Below are 20,346 nucleotides of genomic sequence, written 5' to 3'. Positions count from 1 at the left end.
TTGAGGGCCCCCCCCCCCGCCTATTTTGGTTGGCACATTTTTGCAAAACAGAGCTTAGATTTCAAAGTGAAGTCTGTGTCTGTGCTCTTGTTAACTAACTAGAATCATTGGGTTTTAGAGTTAAAAAGGAGGTGTGAAGTCCCTGAGGGAGTCCTTTGGTAGGCGGCAGTGTGGAGCAGTGAGCATCTTCAGTATTGCTTTTTTTCCCTAGGTAAATTCTATAAGGCTTTGAGAGGCTTACTGGGAAGTGCCCCTTAGACCTGGAGAGCCACCTAACTGGAAGGCTTGAGCATTAGTACTGGATGCAGTTGAGTGGATATAAATCCTTCAAGAAAGCCATCCTCTCTACCTCCATACCTCTCCTGGGACTCAGGAAGTTCAGCTATGTCCAGACCAAGGAGGCCACTGCCAGAAAGGTTACAGCTCCCATCTATCTCTTCCTGGTGCTGTCAGGCTTAAGCTTCTCACCTCCAGTATCACTGACATTTAGGTCAGACAACAGTTCTTGATGTGGAGGATGTCCTCTGCATCAAAAGTGACAAAAACACACTTGCTCCCTGCACCAGTGACAGCTAAAGTTGTCTCTAGACATAGCCACGTGTTCCCTAGAGATAGAAATTGCTTCCTGTTTAGATCTACTGTGTTGAGATATGTATGATGGCTAGGAAAGATGGCTCAATGGGCAAAGTGCTTGTCATGCAAGCACAAAGACCTGAGTTCAGATCCCTAGAACTCACATAAAGCTACAAATGGTAGCATGCATCTGTAATACTCACAGTCTACACCAAGATGGAAGATAGACAGGAGAATCTCCAGAAGTCTGGGAGCCAGCTAGCCTGATAAATTCAGCTGCAAACAACAAGAAACCATACCTCAAGTAGGCATGGGTGTCCTCTGATTTACACATGAGTGCCATGGCACACTGATGTCCTCTGCACGAACACATACACACACACCCAAAGATAAATGACCAATAAAAGGTGTAAATGACATCCCTTATAGTCCTAAACATGACTTCATTATTAGTGTGGCCCTTCCCACATATTACTTTGGAATGTGAAATACGCAACTGGAATCTTTACTATTTACTACAACATGTAGAGTAGTTACAGTAGCTAGCACTGGCTCAAAAAGCTATCCTTAGGAAAGTTCCCATTTGAGCCTTGTGTTTCTGTTGAGGTTTCCTTTGAGTAGATGTGACCTTGGTCTTGTTTTCGGTCTTTACTGCCATTGTAGATGAGGATGCTCTTGGATGCTAGAGTTTAAATCAGTATATCTCCTGAGGTCCCGGGTCTTACAGGTTTGGTGGAAGCCTATTGCATGTTGGGAGGTTGGGGAAAAGGTAGGAGGAGGCAGAGCTTAGTGAAAAAGAAGTTAGGTCACCGCAGGAAGGAGTGATTGGAACGCCAGTCTCTCCTCTCTTGCTCGTCATTTTCCAACCACCATGAGGTGAGCAGGTTTGCTCCATCGTGTTTTTCCTGCTGTCATATTCTGCCTCACCACAGGTCCAACAGAGTGGGACAACAGACCACGGGATGAATGCTTCAAAACCAGAAACCAAGGTGATTATTGCTTCCTTGTATAGGTTGTTGACCTCGGGCATCTGCCTTAGCAACAGGAAGGTTACTGTCACATTATGGCTCCATGGCTGTATCCACTAAATAGCTTATATTTTTAATTTTGCAAATGGGAATGAACAGAAACAAAATATGTGATGGCTGGGGAAGAAATATTCTCAAGACTGAAGAGTTTTGGTAATCAGGTGACAGTAAAGACTCAGTTCCCCCTTTATAGACCTTTGGTCAAACTTGGGGAGGAAGCTCACCATTCTTAACATACCCCAATATGTAGCAGGTGTATGGGGAGATTAGAAAGTCAACCATGGCCTTATGAGTTAGAGTGATTTGAGTGGCTATGAACTGTGTGTCTCTACAGTGGCAACTGGCCCATGCACAGTGTCTGTAGACCTGGGTCTACCTCCAAGGTCCTTCCTTGGTTGAGTGGCCAAATATATTTTGGCAGTAGGTTCCTTCCCTGTAGGAGAAAGGGAAGACATGAAATTGCTGTCGTTGGCACAGGGCTGAAGGGCTACGCGATATGAAACAGACATAAGACATGTTGTGTAGCCTTAAGTTTTCTGAGGTAATATGTAAGTTAGAAACTTGTGTTAATATGAAAGGAAGCATGCAAATTTTGGATAAGCTAGAATACAGAATTCTGTAAGTGAAATGAAAGCCCGTTGTGAATGGCTTCTCAGTGCTTGGAGGCATGGCATGCTGACTCTACTCTGCTTTCAATTCTGGCCACAGAGCATGCAGATTCTTGGGCTGTTGGTGCCCCAAAGTCACTTCTACACCTCCAGGTTCTAGCTGTAACAACAGTAAAAGAACAACAACAGCAAAAAAAGATAATTTTGGTGTAGACTCTTGGCTGGGTTGATATACCTGTTACCAGAGAGGATCTTGGGAAGAATGATCAGCTGCAGTTCTGGTCTTGAACAAGTCCAAGCACTTGCCTTCTAATCTGGATTGTGAACTTGGTACTAGAACCAGAAAGAGAATGGACTTGAGCTATACCTAAGTGTGACCTCAGTTTACCAAATCTAGGAAGTATGTCAGAGATTTTTCTTGGGAATGCCTCTAATAGACAAAGGTCAATGTGAAGTGGAAACATTTCCCTCACAGCAGGGGTGGGAAAATTGGGGTGTTAGATTTCTATCACCACTCGGTATCTGTTTCTGAAATCATTAAAAGCTATCTTTGGGAGTTAATGCTTGTGATGGTTTTGTTGGGGGAGAGAAACCAGGGTAGGATCTCATGTAGCTTGAACCTCCTGTGTAGCAAAGGGTAACTTTGAACCCTCGATCCTCCTGTCAGCTCCTTAGGAATGTTAAAATTACAGTCATGTGAATGACCAGTTTATGCAGTGTTGGAGAGTGAGCCCAAGGCTTCTTGAATACAATGAGTGCTTTGCTAAGTGAGGTACAGCCCTGGCCCCATGATTACTCTTTAGATAGAAACAAATGGCAAAGGCTTTACTTAGTACTGTCTTCCCAGTGCTGTAAGCTGCCTTAAGGGAATTGAGGCTGGCTGAGGTAGAGGCTGCACTCAGGAAGCAGGCAGCCTAATATGAGTTCAAGGCAGGCTTAGTCTACTAGTGACTTACAGGTAGAGCCTGGCTGCCCAGCAAAAGACTACCCACAAACAGGTTTGGTGACCATTTGTTAATCATCAGACAACTGAGCTGGATGACAGAAGCAACTCTTTTAAATGTTTCATCAAAGCAGGAGTAGGTGGTAGTGGGGGTTTCTTTGTTTCTTTTACACTTGCAATTGAAAGAGTTTGGATCAAATGAGGAACATTTGTTTCATGGGGGTGGGCAGGATTCCAGAGGCTTCTTGACTGAGGTCAAATATTGCTTCCTGATTTTCTTTGGGGGCACAGGACTAGAGCCCCCATCCCAGAGGAGCATTGAGAATAGAACCATTCCTAACCTTTCATAAGCAAATGCACTGGCCTAGGAACTGTGCCATTCTATTTTTTAAAGGTAAATCAGTGTGTGTGTGTGTGTGTGTGTGTGTGTGTGTGTGTGTGTGTGAGAGAGAGAGAGAGAGAGAGAGAGAGAGAGAGAGAGAGAAAGTGAGTGTGGGTATGAGAGAGATAGAGAGGGTAAGAGAGAGGAGTATCTGTGAGTGAGGGAGTGTGTGTGTGTGAGAGAGAGACAGAAAGGGTAAGAGAGAGTATCTGCGAGCGAGGGAGTGAGTGTGTGTGTGTGTGTGTGTGTATAACTTTCAGAAGTCATTTCTTTCTACTTTTTTTTTTTTTAAAAACAGAGTCTCATTTCTGCCATATTGCATACTCCAGGCTAGCATTCTCCTTTCTCTGTCTGCCCTCCTCCTGCAGGACTGCTGGGCATACACACAGCATGCTTTTGCATCCAGCTTTTTATGTGGGTGCCAGAAACTGGCCTGGTTTTGTCAGGCTTTTGTGGCAGGCAGAATCATGTGTGTGAACCATTTCACTGGCCCAGGAACTGTGATTTTAGAAACACGCATAGACACAGACACACACACACACACACACACACACACACACACACACACACACACACTGAGTCAGAAGGAAAGATGGGAGAACAGATAGCCTTTGGATGGACTTTAAAAAGTTAAATCCATTTTATAATGACCTGAAGCTCTTCCTTATGAGGACAAGTGCTGATTCTGAGGTCCCCAACTTTTCAAATTGGCCCCATTGAAGTTTGTGGGAGAAATTTAGTGCTTGACCATTGTATCCTGGATTCTGGGGAGAGGGGCTGATGTTTGGAGTCTTTCATGCTGATGGAGTGTGTACAACTGAGCCACTCCTTGATCTGGTATGACTTACTTCTAGAAGTGGCCTCCTAGGGGTCGCCTGAGTCCTCACCATCTGCTAAAGTCTGTACTGAATCCTTGTAGGGTAAAGATGAATGCTGGTGAGGGTAAAAGCCATCCAGAAGAGAACTATGGTGCATAATATGGATTGCCAACTTGACAAGGTCTAGACCCACCCAAGAAGCAAACGTCACTCTATCTGTGAGAGAGTGTCTAGATTGGGTTGAGCTGTGAAGACACACCCTAAGTGTAGGTGACGCTATCCCATTGGCTGGGGTCCTGGACTGAATATAAAAGAAAAGTGAGCTGAGCATCAGCATCCCTTGCTCTTTGCTTCTTGCTTGTGGATCCAGTGTGAGCAGCTGCTCTGTTGCCATGCCTTCCTAGCATCGTGGACTGTCTGAGGAGGCGAATCAGAGTCCACTGTGCCTTCAGCTGCTTTTGTGAGGTGTCTTGTCACACTAACAAGGAAAGTCTCTAGGACAGGAGCCATCTGGGGGTGGGGGGAGGTTTCTCACAGTGACACAAACACAGGGGTCTGAGAGTCACATTGGAGGCTTTGGGGTGTGGCGTGTTGTATTGGGTTTTGAGGAAGGAGTATTTATATCAGGAAGACAAGGTAAAAAAAGAAGCTTTTCTGGAGGAAATGACTCGCTCACAGATGCCACAGTGAGGGCAGGGTGTGGTGAAAGTGAGGAGAGAGCCCCAAACACCAGACACCCCCTGGGGACCAGTCTGTGGTGTATGTCTGTGTGAGGAAGGTGTGAACAGGACTGAGTCAGCTGTGATCAGCTGTGAGTCTGAAGTCTGAGGACCCTGGTATTCCAAGTAAGAACTCTCATGAAAGCAGAGGAGAATGTCATGCACAGACCAGAAAGGAGGAAGCTGCCGAACCCCCCCCTCCAACCAGTGTTGCCCAGTGTGGAAGGCACAGGAGGGTAGGTACCTCTCAGTCCCTTTCTACTGTTGGTTGATGATGGCAGCCGCTGGATATTCATCTGTGCTGAGCCGCTGGATGTTCATCTGTGCTGCGGCTTTCTTTCGTATCTTCAGTTTGGCTCTGGCATTTCCTTTCCTTTCCTTTCCTTTCCTTTTCCTTCCTCACTTTCTCCCCCTCCCTTAATTTGTGTGAGTTCATGGGCACTTTTATGTGTGCGTGTGTTTTGAGGCCAGAGGACAACTTTGCTGTTGTTTCTCAGGTACCGTTTGCCTTGATTTTTGAGGCAGGGCCTTTCATTAGCCTGGTATTTGCCAAATAGACTAGACTGGCTGACCATGGATTTGCCTGCCTCCGCCTCCCTGTGTCATCACACCTGGCCTTTTAAAATTCTGGGGCTCAAACGCAGGTCTTTGAGCTAGCAGTGCGCTTTGTTGATTGAGCTCTCTTCCTGGACCCTAGTTCTTGAGTTTTCAGTGCTGATTGTAAAGTCACTAAATGATGCTGGATTCTGGAGACACAGGGATTGTGGAGGAATGCAGTGGTGCCCCGCCATCTCTCCATACTGTTTATCCTACAAGAAAGAGCTTCCTAGCTTCCTCATCTGTTACCTTTCCTCATCACCAGTGTCCTGGATGCCAGGCCCTCAGCAGGTACTGATCACGCAGAGGAAAGGATAAGCCCTACCTTGCAGCAGCCACTGGTTGAGAGATACAACAGTCTTCAGTATGCTGAGCACATTATCATGGGGCCGCCAGTGAGTGCTGAAGAGAGCTGGAAGAGGCTGCTCTCTAAGTAGGAGAAGATGCAGCTGATAGCCTGTTTCCCAAAGTGTCATCATGGGGGTTTGGGGTTGGGGCATGGGGTGGGACTGAGTTTGGGGGGAGTGCTAAAGCTGTCAAGTAGCACAGCCTTCTATAGTACAAAGTGTGTGTGTGTGTGTGTGTGTGTGTGTGTGTGTGTGTGTGTTTCATAAGATTAAGAGACCAGGATGGTGAGCAAGACATAGTGGCAGGCAGGAACAGCTTGATCTGCAAGTAGGAGGCAGAAAGGGGGCATGGGAGTGATGGAACCCTTTTGAAACCACAGGGCTTCCTCCCAGTGAGATGCTGCCTCCAACAAAGCCACACCTCGTAATCCTTCCCAAACAGTCCTGTGAACAGCTGAGGCTGAGGGGCCTATTTTCATTCAAATGGCCATGGTTCTCATCTTCCATCTTGTTAGGGATGACCTCTCTCTGCTGTTTGCTGCTGTGTACACCAGCCCAGCTGCCCCGTGAGCTTCTGGGGATTCTCCTAACTCCATCTTACATCTTGTTGGAGGAGCACTGAAATTACAGAGGCATGCTTTTCTGTGAGTTCCGGGGATTCAAATGTAGTCTGGGTGCTAGGACCACAAAGACTTCACACACACAGCCCTCTCCTCACTCCCTGTTTATTCTTTCACCCCAACTCCCTACCAGCATGGGTCAGGGAATAAAACAAAATTACCATTTTTAGTGTGTGTGTGTGTGTGGGGGGGGGTGTCCCTGAAGGGGCCTCTCATCCATGGGTGCCAAGCATTCTGTATAAAATAGTTAATGCTATTTTACAAATGCATAAAGGGGCTACTGGAACAGATGAAATACTTAAAGTGTTTTGTCTTGCCTAAGAATATAAGAATATGACTGTATGGGGGGGAGGAGTGTGGCATTGTTAGCAAAAGTTTAAGACCTTGAAAGGGTCTTTTATTTCCCCTTTAGTACTTACTACCTAGGTATGTAGGCAATAAACAAAGAGGAGGTTAGCATCTAGGCTCCTGCTTGGATCCCACCCAGCCGTAGCCCCCATCATCTGCTCCAGGTCATTCTCAGTGGCTGTCATGATAATGCTGGAAACACAGACATCATGAAGCCCAGAACATGTGACCTGGGAGGGGCCTGCTGGCATGAGTCATTGAGAGCTAAAGGTTAGTAGCCTAGTGCTTGGAGATGCAGGGCTGTTATCAGACAGTGCATTTCAGTCCTGGCTCAGACCCTCACTGAACAGGAACTAGCTGCTGGATACAGTGACTATGCCTGTGGGCAGTCTGAGGTCTCTAGTCTCACTGAGAGTTCCAGCCCTCTGCCTGCTGGAGGAGCCCTGGTGGTCAGTGGGTTGTCTGGGCAAAATATCAAAGAGCCACCTCTGGAATCTGTTTCCTGTCTTGGCTGTCCTCCCACCCCATCCTCCAGGGTAGAAATGGTACTTATAAGGGAGTACCCCAAATTTGAAAAGGGCCCCCGATACACAGGCTTAGGGGCAGGGGCTTGAGGGCTGAGGTCATTATGTTCCCACTTTAGTTGCTGAAAGCCTTTGTTCTTTTGGAGTTGGCAAGACTTGTCTTTTCCTGAGCTCTTAACAATGGTTTCCCTGTATGTAGGCTATTATTTTGAGTCAGCCAAGAATTGTATGTGCATGTAATGTACTGGAATATACACATCCACTCACAAATACACACATGTAAACACAGACACACATATGCACACAAACATCTTGAAAAGTTTGTTCTGTGTTCCTAGTTTTGCTGTTTAAATAGAAGATTTAGGAAAGAAGAGGAGACCCTCAGTAGAAGGAAGGGAACTAGAATAATTAGGCCTGTATGCTTTTCCTGGGTGTTAGGTCCATGTATACTGCCTAAAAGCAGCTCAACATGTTACTAAATATCAGTATCAATCTTTGACTATTATAACTACTGAAATTTAAATGTTCCTCAAAGTCACTGTGTGTAGTCTTAATTCCCAATGAAATAGTACTGGAAGTCAGGCCTGGGGAGAGGATGTTAGGTTTTGAGGGCCATGCCCTACGAGTGGACTGATGCCACTGCCATGAGAGTAGATCAGCTATCTTAAGAGTAGGTGTTGGATGTGGGAGGAAGCTTTGTTGGGCTATCTGGGTGAAATGTGCTTGCTCACATGCATGAGTACTTGGATAGTTTCCCGGCATGCCTGCAAAAAGCTGAACATTGCAACACATGCTTATGATCTCAAATATTACTGGTCGGCTAGTGTAGCCTAATCAAGGCGCCCCAAGGCCTAGTGATAGTCCCTGTCTCATAAAACCAAAGTAGACAGCTCTTGAAGAGTGACATCTCAGGCCAGCTTCTGGCCTCTGTGTGTACCTACACACAGACTTGCATATTATACAAACGATCATAGGTTTTCTTACCAAGTCTGATTTAGTCCCTTCTTACATTTTTACTCTCTTATTCCTCCTACCATGGGATGATATGTCATGAAGGCCCTGTCTGGATATAAACTTCATATCCAGAAATAATGTGTGTTGGTTTTTGTTTGTTTTTAAAAACCAATCTTCTGGTCTCACGTCTTTTGTTTTAGCAACACGAAAGGAATGAGGATATTAACTTAAAGGATGACAAATTCTGTCTCCAATGAGGCTTTCAGAACAGCCTGGATGACTTGCTCTTACTCACTAATTCAGTCAAGATGCTTCTGGCGAGCATGAGGAGAGCTAGACATTGAGAGACATTACCCACATCTCTCTACCTTTTATCTACCTTTTATGGTCAATGGATGACTTGACCAGCCAATAATAAGAATTTTCATAGGAATAGCAAAGAGAGGATGAGGTACTAGAGGGGGGAAAGATGAAGGAACCTGGGGTTAGCATCTCCTCAGGATGAAGCAGTGTCCGCCTAGATCTGTAGAATGTCTGGCTCTTCTCTTATATTTTTGGTTGTGAGCCTAGCCTTTAATGGCTGAGCCATATCCCCAGTCATTTCTTTTTCTTTTCTTTCTTTCTTTCTCTTTTTTTTTTTTTTTTTTTTTTTTTTTGAGACAAGGTTTCTCTCTGTACTGCGTTGGAGCCTGTCCTGGAACTCACTCAGTAGATCAGGCTAGTCTTGAACTCATAGAAATCTACCTGTCTCTGCTTCCCAAGTGCTGGGATTAAAGGCATGTGCCACCATTGCCCATCTGGCCCTTCTCTTGTCCCTCGGCTGCTAAGGACATTATTCCTGGTAACACAATGTGACGAAGAAAATAGACTTGCAGAATGTGTTGGAAGACCCTTGTGTGCACAGATACCCAGTGTTGGCATAGCATGGCTCAGAATGCAGGACTGTGCCAGGGTGTACACTTTCCAAAGTGAAGATGTATTTATAAATGTCTCTAGAGCCTGCTGGCTGGCTTGTCAGACCCCACCCTTGACAAGCTCTCAGGCTCACTTCACATTTCTCTGGCATCTTAAAGTGGGCCGAGAATCATTCCCAGAACAATCCCAGGAGATGGCTGTCACTGGCATGAATCTGTCTCGTGGTTTTTGTTTGTTTGTTTTTAAATTTTTTATTGCGATTCTTAAAACATCTAGGTAGATTTTTCAAGACCCAGTACTGTGGTAACTCCCTGTACCATTTAGCTGGAAGTCTGAGTAGGATCTCCTGAGCTTAGGAGTTCAAGGCCAGCATAGTTGGGAAGGATTAGTTATAAGTAGTAAAATGAATACCCAAGGGATCCATGCCTTCCTTCCCCATGCCTGCAAAATGAAAATGTAGATTATTTCAGAGGGTTCAGATATTTGTGTTTAGATGTAGAGACATAGTAACATAAAAAATAAAATCTATCTAAATTATTATTGAGAAAACACTCTTGCTTTTGAATGAAATATGATCTGAGACTAGCATTTTAAGGAACTAAAATTATAGGGCTGGAGAGATGGCTCTGATCTTCCAGAGGACCCAAGTTCATTTCCCAACACCCATATTTGGTGGTTCACACTGTCTGTAACTCTAGTTTCAGCTGTCTGATACCCTCTACTGGCCTTTAGGGGCACCTGAAGACATGTGATACACATACAGACAAGCAGGCATTCACATACACATAAAAATAAATAAATCTTTAAAACAAAAATACAAAGGGCTGTAGGGATGGCTCAGCAGTTAGGGCATACACTGCCCTGGTTTGGCTCCACGCTGAGCAGCTCACGCATACCTTGACTGCAGCTCTAGGGGGGATGGAGCCTTTCTGGACACCTGAACGAATTTGTATATATTCCTGCCTCCATCCATATAATTAAAAAGAGTATCAATCCTTTCAAAAAAAGAAGTAAAAATTATGTTTAAAATTCACGAAAGTATGGCATGTCAATAAAAACATTTAGTGGATAATGTCCCAGTTTTCATACAAGAACAAAATGATTACTATGCACATTCTTTTGTTTATTTTTTTTGTATTTTAAATTATATCGAAAATAAATTACTCTTTTCTCAAAAATTATATTCTGATTATGGTTTCCCCTCTCTCTATTCCTCCCAGGCCTTCCCCACCTCCCCTCCCAACTGGATCCACTCCCTTTCTCTCGCTAGAACTATGTTTTTATGTGCTTTTGCCTATTACTGTTAATCTTGAGGGTTGAGTACTGGCCGCGTAATAGAAGATCTATGCTGAGGCTGTTAGATGAGACATCCAGCAGTCCTGTGCAATACTGACACACCCCAGGAGAGCCACACTGTCCCCTGCACCTGCTGTAAGAAGCCGTTGTTCTCTGCTCGTGATCACTTCACAGAACAGACTTGGGGGTAGCTGAGAGAATTATAGAAGAGGGTTTCTGGAAGACGGTAATGCAGGGGATCCTTACACTGAGGAGCAGACACTGGACACACAATTGAGTCTGTTCTCCTTCAGGCATAAAGGGCCGTTGGATTTCCAGGAGTTGGTGATGTGCCCTTTCCCTAGTCCCTTTTCTCCTTTAAGAACAAGGAACATCGTGGACATTGTGGGAGGGTTTGATGTGTTTGTTTAGATGGATCTAGGAACTTATATTTCTAGTCTTATATTTAGTTTGTCTGTTTCTTCATTGGCTTCTTGGGCTGACAAGTGTCTAACTATTGGACAGGAAGTAATCACTTAGCTATGTGCCTGGGTATCCCAGTGTGGAGGCCTTGACCATGCTGTGGGTGGCCTAAGAAGCCTTTGCATTTTTTTTTCTTTCAAATCTCTGCCTCCCTCTCATGATCCAGAGTAACTAGAATGTGAACACAGAAGGAAAAAAAAATATTGGAATGGTTGCTGTAGTTTCCAAACAAATGACCTCACTGTCTGAATTCTGCTTTGTGCAAAAGAGACCTTAACTTTGCCTTATAAAAAAGTAATGGATCTCTGGGGAAACAGATCCAAATCCCCATTTAGTGTATGGGGTGTGTGTGTGGGGGGGTAGGGGAAGCAAGGAGGGAGGCTAGAGTTGACTTTACAGACAGAATATAACTAATGTAACTGTGTTATCCCAATGATGGCCAAAGAGGCACAGCAATCTGACTGTCAGTGATAAAAACTGATAGTCGCTTCCTCAAAGTAGGCAAGTCATTATGCTTTGTGGAAGCCAACTTCATGTGAAGTTTATACAGCTCTGTTCCCAGAGGGCAAGAGAGTTGTCCAGTTTTGTATGAGCAGAGTACCTTGGGTTTATGCTGCCTTACTTTACTCCCCGGTACACAGGTGAGCCGTTACACGGCATCCACAGGTTAGGCATAATCTGAAGGGTTGCAATGGTTAGTCAGGACCTGGTGCAGCTAAAACCTAGGGGGAGAGGCAACTGTTTGGAGGATTATGTTTCAACATATAATTAGGAGAAGACTTAATTCAAGAACCCAGACCATAATCAGAAGCCTCATTTCCTACAGAAGGAGCATTTTGATTGTCTATTTTATTTCATCAAAATGAAATGGAGTCTGTCTGTCTTCCTTTAAGATGTCTTAATTTTGATGGTCCTTGAGCATTTCCTGGGATGGGTTCTGGTCCCTTGGGTCTCATCTATGGTACCAAGCTTTTTCTTTGATGGGTTCTTGTCCCTTGGCTCTCCTATCAAATGATTTTTTTTTTTTTTTATCTCTGTGACCACAACACCAGACAGACACAGCTTCCACAGCTTTCCTCACAGTTTTAGAGGGTTTTATCATGCTGTGGTAAGGAACGTATGGTGGAGCTCATGGTGGCAGAAGTGTGCCAGAGTCTCCTCATGTTGTGATGGATCAGAGCTAGGCACCACTGCTACCCTTCAAAGCCATACTCCTGGTGATCTAATCTAGCTACCCTGCACCTCCTTCAGGCCCCACAGCTTCCCACGGTAGTGCTGGCAGCCAGGGGACCAAAAATGAAACATCCACCTGTGGAGAACATCTCAGATTCAGGTTCTCCCATGTCTGCCAATCTAAAGTGCAGAGATGGAGTGTTCTCTCTTGGTCTGTGTTCTTTACATCTCAAAGATGGGGTTATGGCTTTTATATCTTTAGATTTCATGCTGAAGATTTTAGATGGTCTTCTGTGCATACACAAACAGTTCTGTTTCTTTTTAAACTCTTATTAATTGTTTATCTATTTGTTTGTTTATTGAGGAAAACCAGGAACCTCCATTTGGATTGGGGGGGAGGTAGGGAGAGGGAGGGAATATGAATGAATTGGATAAGAAATGGAACTGTAGGCCACTTTGTCTCCTCCCCTGTCTGCAGCCAGGCAGAGCAAGAATATTTGTTTAGACACAGAGTTTTATTAGGAAGGAAACTGCCTGTTGCTGGTTCTGATCCCCTGCTGCTGATCTGGGGCAAGGCCTGTCTGTCTTCCTCATCTCTGAAAAGAGCACCTCCAGCCACTGGTTTCCAAGGGTTCCTACAATCCCAGTCTGGACTCTTGAGATGCTATGCTTGGTCTGTACTGAGTAGCTGGGGTCTCTTTCTCAGGCTGAAGATGGGGCCTTTGCCAGCCACCCCCCACCCCTACTTCACAATCTGAAATCCAATCAGGAGTGTTCACTGTGGTGAGAATGTTGCTCCCCTGCTATGATAGTTCATCTTGATTGCCAGTTTGATGTAATTTAGCATCACCATGGAAACAAGCATCTGGGCATGTCTCTGAGAGGGCTTCTAGACTGGGTTAACTGAGGTGGAGAGACCCGTAAATGTGGATGACAGCATTCCATGGGCTGGAACCCTGATCCAAGTTAAAAACAAACAAACAAACAAACTGAGCTGAGCACCAGCATTCATCTTTCTCGGCTTTCTGACCGGATGGTGTGGCTTCCGCTTCATGCTCCTGTTGCCATGCTGTCTTCACCTGATAAACTGTGCTCTTAAAAAATGAGCCAGAATAAGCCCTTTCTACCTTAGGTTCTTTTTATCAAGTATTTTGTTATAGCAATGAGCAAGTAACTAATACTTTTGGTGGTAGAGTTTGTCTGTGTAGCCCTGGCTGTCCTGAAACTAGCTCTATTGACCAGGTTTGTCTCTAACTCTGAGTTCTGCCTGCTACTATCTCTCAAGTGCTGGGATTAAAGGCAAGAAACATCTCCACATGGCTAACTAATACATTTCTTAATGTGGTCTCTGAACTGACATTTTGTTTCCTTTGCCTGTGTGCTGCTGCAGGGTAACATCTGGACTGAAATCAAGGCCCCTCTGGTGCTTGGATGTCCCTAAATTCCTGGATCAGCTTGTTGAATACTGTGAGTAATATCCATGTTGCTATTTCGTGATCCTGAAGAGACTGTGAGCAATAGTTGAAGAGTTCAGCCAGGCCTGGTTGATGGGCTCATTCCATGCAGGCACAGCTGACCTTCAGCTATGGGTTGCATATGCCCCATAATAACTATGAATTTTGCCCAATACAAATCATGACATTACTTAAAACATTATGACCTTTTTGGTGATACCTACCTACCTACCTTATCTCTATGTATATTTTTGATAAGTTAATCACATGGTACTCAAGCTTGATTTTTGTAGATAACATTATGTTGCAATGTGAAAAGGTTGGATGTGCCTACTAGGGCCAGGCTCTCTCGTGCCCAGTTCCAAAAGCCTTAGAGATGGCAGCTGAACATCTGCATGTGACCTTTTCGTCCTCATCATCAGCTACACCAGAACTAAACATGCCATCTTTATCATCCTGTGTCCTCTCTTCTCTTTCACTACATTCCAATTACACTGGCTATTGCTTCTGACCTACAGGCGGACAGTCCACATGATGTCAGGTGCAGATATCATGGCCTCCCTAGAAACCTCTCCTTGGTGCATGTGCATACCTCCTCAGTAAGCCTGTTTCATCCCACTACCTCATTTTTGCCACCCAAGTGTTAATGTCTGTCTGTCTGTCAGTCTGTATCCTTAAAGAATCTTTTTTGTACAGCCCATTCATTTGACACCAAATACATACCAGTATTCAGAGTCAACATGCTGTCATGGAACTTGGTTCAACAGGAAGAAAGAGATTACATGAAAAAACCCATGTAAGCTATCACAGCCATGTCTGAGTAGACTGCTGGGTTCTAAGCACTCTTAGGCTGAGTTGCTAAGGTACCTTGTTAAAACTCCAATTCTCAGGACATATGTACTGTACTGAAATATCACAGTGCATTCCATTAGTGTTCAATTCATAAATATTTTATTTGTTTTGCTTTGTTTTTTGAGATAGGGTTTTTCTGTGTAGTCCTGGCTGTCCTGGAACTCACTCTGTACATCAGGCTAGTCTCAAATTCAGAGACCTGCCTGCCTCTGCCTCCTGAGTGCTGGGATTAAAGGTGTGAATCACCACTGCCCAGCTCAATGAATATGTTTTAACAATTAAAATAAACTGTAGATCTTACTGTGGGAGAACTGGATGAGGTTCTGAGAGTCAGTTGACATATTTCAGGTGCCACTGATGCTGGTTTATAGACCATTTGCCATTGAGTGTGATTTAGTGAACCCCTTGAGGTAGGTTGGTGTGTGTGTGTGTGTGTGTGTGTGTGTGTGTGTGTGTGTGTGTGTGTTTGCTGAAGGCCTGGCAGGCAGGACTTTGTCTTATCTTTTATGTCTGATGCTTTTACTTCTTTGCAGCTGTTGTAGCTTTTGGTCTTAGTTTCTGGATCCTTTCTTCAGTATTGTGCAGCTTGGATTCATGCCTTGCAACCCTCCAAGGCCTCTGTGCAGTGGGCATGCTGTCAAGTGTCTATTAAAATAGCTGGGGGGGGGTTCCATTGGGAAAAGCAGACAGCATCAGCTGGCCTTATGCGAGCCCTGCGAGTGGACTGTTAGACACTCAGACACCTTAGAGCAGGTAGAATGAGGACCTGAGGGGCATGACAGGAGGGAGGTGCGTGGCAGGAGGGTCTTAAAGGGAAGTTGAGTCCATGTGATAAATATACCCTAAAATCATGTCTGAGGTCCTTTGTAGTATTGTAGGCTGAATAGCTAGCTGGCAAGTCACCTCTGTAGATACTTAAAACATATGTGGTTCATGCTTTCCAAGAACTAAATGGACTCTTCTTCTGAGTCATTGACAGTTCAGAAAGCCAAATATGGAGCCCTTGCTGCATCTGAGATGCTGGGCTAAGTGTCTGGTGTGCATTCTTGCAGCTTAACTTTCCTGCTGTCCAGGTGGCAGATGTGCCCACTGTTTGAGCGAGGCCAAGGATGAAGGTACTCATTTGGGGTCACACCGCAGGAGCATGGCAGCGGGCAAAACAGCTTGGATCGTTGGCCTCACATGAGGCTCTTTCCACTCTTCGTTTCACTTCCGGGGCCATGAGTCAAATTGTTTTGCTTTGAGGCAAGTTATTACTCTATAGCGCTAAAGCTGCTGTGAACTCATGGTAGTTCTCCTGTCTCAGCTTAGCTACCCTGACTAGAAATAGGCTTTTATGGGCAGCAGATAGTGGGCTGCTCATTATTAACTACTCATTTGTATTTTAATTCCTCACACTTTCAGCATGTCCCTAGGAAGGACCTTCCCAGGAAGATAATTTTAAACCATATTGGTCCCCTGAGTTAGGAAAGGCCTTGGGTGGTTTGGTATTGTGTTGTATAACTTTTGCTGAGGGGATATGAACAAATGCCTGTTCATTGTGGGTAGGACACAGATGGCAGGTCAAAGAAATGTTTTCACCTCTGTCTAGCTTAGTGGACTAGTGGGTTCACTGGGATTACTGACATGAGCATGGGTGACTCAAAGGCAAGAAGCTCACCCTAGTATGGGTGACATCTCATGAAAGCTGTATTCCTGGAACTCCTTGGCCAACTTGCACATATCTTGGTTGGCTGGAAGAGTCCCTTCTCCTGAGAAGTTGCTCACTGTCTTTTACAGGAACCTTGTTGATCGTGTAACTTTCAGGATCTCCCTGAGCCTTGCAAGTTGCTTTTGCTTTCCCAGTCTTAGGGCCATCTCCCTCCTTCTGGGACTGTTTCAATTCAGAAGAAATAGTTATCTAATAAACAGATATAAACAGCAAAGAGATATGTATTTTGGGGGTGGGTGTCTTGTGCTGCCTCTGCTAGCCTCAGAGGAGGTAGGTGCTGGTGGCTCAGGGATCTATAGCTGAAACTCAGTCCTCAATAGCTCACAGTGAGGAGATAGGAAGTGAAGGGTCAGGAGTTGGCTCACTGTATCATAAATAAAGAGTTTCTGGCCACTTGGACACTTCTATTGAAGATAATCTCCAAATGGCTTTGTTGGGCTCAGATTTATTTTAGTCTGTTCTATGTCAGACACACAGACCTGGCATTTTAATGGACTATAAGTTTTCAGTTTGACTTGTTACTATTTGGCTTCATGTACCTGTATGTAGTTATTGTTGGGCCAAGGCATCTGTAATACTGAGTTTCTTCATTTCGCCAATTGCCCACATGAAATGTGCGATGCCAGGTGTGACAATTGCATTTAAACAATAACCTCCTTTAGTCTTTTTAGGTACAGAGTTAGCCTTGCTTTTCTACCAGGAAGAAAGACTCTGAGCTAGAGTCAAAGCCAAGATTTGCAATGCAATAGCTTTTCCCCCTGGATCTTGCTGTGGTGTGTCTCTTTGTATTGCTGTTTCCTCACATAGGCTCCTGATGGCCAGTACTCTCTCTGTTTCCTGCTTCTTTAGCATGAAATGGAGAAATGGTTTTGTTTTGAAGGCAGTTGTGGAAATAGGTTCTTTGACTTCTCTGTGCTTATTCTGACCATGCATCATCCTTCAAGAACTGGCAGCAGCGTCCTCTACTCCTTGTGGCTGTCTGTTTTCCTCTGAGTTTGTCTGATGTTTCTTGTCACCTGAAGCCAACTGCTTTGTCTTCACATGGCGAGCCCCTTAGGGCAGAGCCCAGCTGATGCAGAGACGGAAGAGGCTTCCCTTATACTTGGATCCAGGGCCTGGCCCTAGACTGTAAGTGCAGTAGGCATTTGCAGCCTGAACCCAATAAAACAACACCCTTCCTTCCATTTGCATCCCTAACAGTCTGCTGAGAGAGGAACAAAGGAATATCGTACACACCAGGAAGACCAGGAAGGCCTGTGGGTTGCAGTGGTGGTCATACTGTCTCCTGTAATGACAAGTCTGCACATGAGATCACCCAGCAGGTGTCCGTCCCCAGGCTTTTGTGAATTCAGGCACGTAGACCTCTCTAGGGTTATGCAAGGTGACTGCAAAGAACAGGGAGTAGAACAGCCGGACTGATAATACCTTCTTCCCTAGCGCGGGCGGTGTTTGTATTTCCTTTAAACCTCACGGACTTCATAGGGTTTCAAAAGCAGTTTATAACCTGTTAATATTCTGAATGAAAAGATACAAAGAGGAGGAGGAGGAGGGAAAATGCTCATTAAAGAAAAGGTGCTTTCTCACTAGTGGTTTCAGGCCAGGTGTCAACCTTGCCAGCCTTTGGGCCTTGTGTAAAGCAAGCGTTAATATTGACAGACCCGTTACTGACTCTTCTTGTACTTGCCGCTCTCCTCTCCTCTGCTCTCCTCTCTTCCCCTCCCCCTCTCCTCCCCTCTCCTCTCCTCTGCTCTCCTCTCCTCTCCCCTGCTCCCCTCTGCTCTCCTCTCCTCTGCTCTCCTCTCCTCTCCTCTGCTCTCCTCTCCTCCCCTCTGCTCTCCTCTCCTCTTCTCTCCTCCCCTCTGCTCTCCTCTCTTCCCCTCTCCTCCCCTCTGCTCTCCTCTCTTCTCCTCTCCTCTCCTCTCCTCTGCTCTCCTCTCCTCTCCTCTGCTCTCCTCTCCTCTCCTCTCCTCCCCTCTGCTCTCCTCCCCTCTGCTCTCCTCTGCTCTCCTCTCCTCCCCTCTGCTCTCCTCTCCTCCCCTCTGCTCTCCTCTGCTCTCCTCTCCTCTGCTCTCCTCTCCTCTCCTCTGCTCTCCTCTCCTCCCCTCTGCTCTCCTCTCCTCTCTTCCCCTCTCCTCCCCTCTGCTCTCCTCTCCTCTGCTCTCCTCTCTTCCCCTCTCCCTCCCCTCTGCTCTCCTCTGCTCTCCTCTGCTCTCCTCTCCTCCCCTCTGCTCTCCTCTCCTCCCCTCTGCTCTCCTCCCCTCTGCTCTCCTCTCCTCTGCTCTCCTCTCCTCCCCTCTGCTCTCCTCTCCTCCCCTCTGCTCTCCTCTCCTCCCCTCTGCTCTCCTCCCTTCCCCTCCCCTCTCCTCTGCTCTCCTCTCCTCCCCTCTGCTCTCCTCTCCTCTGCTCTCCTCTCCTCCCCTCTGCTCTCCTCTCCTCTCCCCTGCTCTCCTCTCCTCCCCTCTGCTCTCCTCTCCTCCCCTCTGCTCTCCTCCCTTCCCCTCCCCTCTCCTCTGCTCTCCTCTCCTCTCCCCTGCTCTCCCCTGCTCTCCTCCCCTCTCCCCCCCTCTCCTTCCCTCTCCTCCCCTTCTTTCTTTTTCTCCCTCTCTCCCTCTTGGGGGAGTGAACCTAGGGAATTGCTCTACCACTGAGCTATACCCCAAGCCTTCCTTTTTCTTTTCATCTTGAGTCTGGATCTTGCTAAGTTGCCTAGGCTGTCCTTGAACTTGCTCCATAGCCCCAGCGGATCTTGATCTTGTTTCTCTTGCCTCTGCTTCCCTGAGTACTAGATTAGTTACCGTGTCTGACTCTTGCTTTCCTTTCAAATGTCAAAGTACAAAATTCAAAGGAGTTATGGAAGAGCCTGACTTCAGAAAGTCTCTGCCCATCGGGGAGGGGTGTTCTTAGATGGCAGTGTACCTTTTAGCTTGCCAAGGCAGAGAGAGACCTAGCTTGTTCTGTCTCTTTGTCCTAGAAAGGGGCGTGACCCTACACTTTCTCTAGAGAGCTGATAGAACTGTGTGCTGTCTCCTTGCAGCTTCACGGAGCTGAGTTGTCTCTCTTCCGCCTACAGCTACAAACAAGGGCTGCTTCTTAACTTTTACCGGCCAGATCCAAAGCGACCTTGGGTTAAAATTGACCTTTATCGTGTCATATCCTAGCACGTAGGCTATATCACATGTATGGAACTTCCTCTCCCTGGAAACCTGTAAGAATGAGCACCCTGTTTGTCCCCGGAATCTGACAGGACTGAAGGATCTCTCTCTTCAGAGCCCTACCACACTGCCTGTGGTATACAGGGTATACCTCTGGTATTCTGAGAACTGAAGGGAACAAAAGGGACTTGCAGGCCCTCTCTCTCCAGGAAGGGCTCTGTTCTCTCTATCTCCGATGTCTGTCTGTCCTAATGAAGTTTTCCCTCTGACTTGGAAGTTGGCTCTCTCTCTTGGCTGCCCTGTGGCTGCAACTCTCTTACTAAAGCTCTGCTGAAGAGATACTGTTTCAGCATCCTTACTGCAGACCTGTAACATCTCTCCCCTACAAGAGAATTCTGTGTGAACACCATGGTCAGTGAACTGCCACTTGTTATGAGTAAGGTTTTTCCCTCAGGTCTGGTCCCACAGCCACACCAGCCCCAAATAACACATACACTCTGTATTAGATATAAATGCTGTTGGCTAGTTACTTGTTTCTTATTGGCTAGCTCTGTCTTAAATATTAACCCATTTCTATTAATCTAAGTACTTCCACGTGGTCTTATCTTACCGGAGAGAGGGGCTGGCATTCTACCTCTCTGTCCTCCATCTTTGATCTCTTCCCTACTACTTCCTCTCTCCTCCTAGTCCCACCTATCTTGCTTTCCTATATTGGCCAATAGTGCTTTATTCATTAACCAATAAGAGAAACATATTTATAGAATGACATCTCGCATCAGCCTCTGCATGTGTGAGAGCCATAGACACTGCATTCCCCCAGCATGTGCAGTGCTGTGAGCCCCAAGTTTGTGCACTTCTGCTGCATAGGCA

General features: G+C 45.8%; 1 protein-coding gene across 1 annotated transcript in view; it reads left to right on the top strand.

Annotated features, from left to right (window-relative positions):
• Tln2 (talin 2) overlaps positions 1–20,346 on the top strand; it is a 401,603-nt gene that overhangs the window by 60,050 nt on the left and 321,207 nt on the right. The window contains exon 2 of the mRNA XM_051197857.1: positions 13,698–13,774. The gene's annotated coding sequence lies outside the window, so the exon portion shown is untranslated. The remainder of the gene's footprint in view (positions 1–13,697; positions 13,775–20,346) is intronic.

This window comes from Phodopus roborovskii, unplaced genomic scaffold (assembly GCF_943737965.1).
Source record: "Phodopus roborovskii unplaced genomic scaffold, PHOROB, whole genome shotgun sequence".
NCBI lineage: Eukaryota > Metazoa > Chordata > Mammalia > Rodentia > Cricetidae > Phodopus > Phodopus roborovskii.
Note: the sequence above shows the minus strand (reverse complement) of the source record. Positions and strands in the feature narration are given on the sequence as shown.